We start from the raw sequence: 1611 nt of genomic DNA, 5'->3' as shown, positions 1-1611 counted from the left end.
TAAGATGTGTCCAAGGACAGATGTCTCCAGCTGGACGATCCACTGCCTTGACCCCCAGCCTCCAGAAACAGGTCAGACCTGATCGGGGGGGGGGGGGGGGGTGCTTTCTTTTTTCGTAGATCAAAAGGCACTGCTTTGTGCACTGAGATATTGAGACCAGTAGAACAGGCACAGTTAACACAGGAGTGAGCCTGGGATGACTCAGGAAAGGTGCAAACACCACCCCATTCCTTAAGACAGTTTAATAGCAGTGCTGCAAACATTCTCACACATCTGTGTCTTAAACAAGAAAGGGTTTCTGGTTTTATGTGGGCTCTTGGCCACTATGTCAGCATCTTTGTTAATTAATTTTGGCAGGGGCTTGAAATTGTGTCAAATCTGATATTTTGCCCTGTGAGCAATGGAGTTTTAAAACAGGAGACCTTCTAGAGCCTTGCAAGAGAAATATTACAACTGGTGTGAACGACGTATGAACACATGCATGTGCGTGTGCAAAAGCAGCTAAAGAAAGAGCAAACACCGAATGTCCTGTATTAACTACAAAGGATGCTGTTTCTAATTAAGCAAATTGAGAAATAGGTTGTTTCTATCAAGCCTGGGACAAGCCTAATAAAACTACAAGAGACAACTTGTCGGTGGAAGTTGGCAGATGGCAGCGAGATTGCCCTGTATCACTCATGGTGCCCCTTTTCCTCTCAGCATAACAGGAAGGTAGCAGTGAAAACAAAAGACCACTCCAAGTGATATAAGAGAGATATCTCAAAATCTTTTTCTTCTCAGAATGAAGAGGAACCCAGAAGATCCTGGCTAGACCGCTTGAATGCCTGCAGCTTGTGAGTATGAAACTGGGCATAAAATCAACTTGCCTGGAGATTTTGTACCATAAAATGACCTTCCCTTTCCATAAGAACTTTCACTGAATTTTTTAATGCGAATTTCCTACAGCCTAACATCAGAAAAAAAGGTGGTGTTTGTTTATCTGGGCTGAGGATCCAGAAAAGAGGCCAAGCCTTGGTCTAATACTCAAAATTTTATTGCTGACTATTGCCAGGCCAGTGACCCGCAGTTAATTATTGCGGTTAGTGGCAATTAAGAAAAAAACAATTACCAAGTTTAGCAAAACCTTGGTACATTTGTTGTGCAACGCCCAGTAACACCTTACAATAAGTAAGTTCAAGAAATTGACCTGGTCTGAAAAAAAAAACCCAAACCAAAATACTTTCTGGAACACTAAGTATTTCCATTTCAGCATCTGGACAGTGAATGTCACAGCTCTTGGCCATTATTGTAAATCGATTTATTATTATTATTACATTATGTTCCTGCCATTGCATTCTAGTTTTAGTGTTTTATGGTAGCACAGAAGTCTTTAATAAAAATTAATCGTTGGCACGACTGTCACTACCCTTGAACTGAAATCAGGGAAGAACGCGCTTTGAAGACAAAAGCGGTTCGCCCTGTCGCAGGCGGGAACGCAACCCGCAATTTCTCAGAAGGTAGCTGGGGTTTATGCCGCTGACTTCCAAAAGCGGCGCGATCATCCAGCCCGGAGAGCTACCACGACTAACTCTGTGCCGACGGCCTTGTGTTACCGAAACCTCGCCGCCTTTC

This window comes from Haliaeetus leucocephalus, unplaced genomic scaffold (genome assembly GCF_000737465.1).
Source record: "Haliaeetus leucocephalus isolate CR32 unplaced genomic scaffold, Haliaeetus_leucocephalus-4.0 Scaffold228, whole genome shotgun sequence".
Classification (NCBI taxonomy): Eukaryota; Metazoa; Chordata; class Aves; order Accipitriformes; family Accipitridae; genus Haliaeetus; species Haliaeetus leucocephalus.
Note: the sequence above shows the minus strand (reverse complement) of the source record.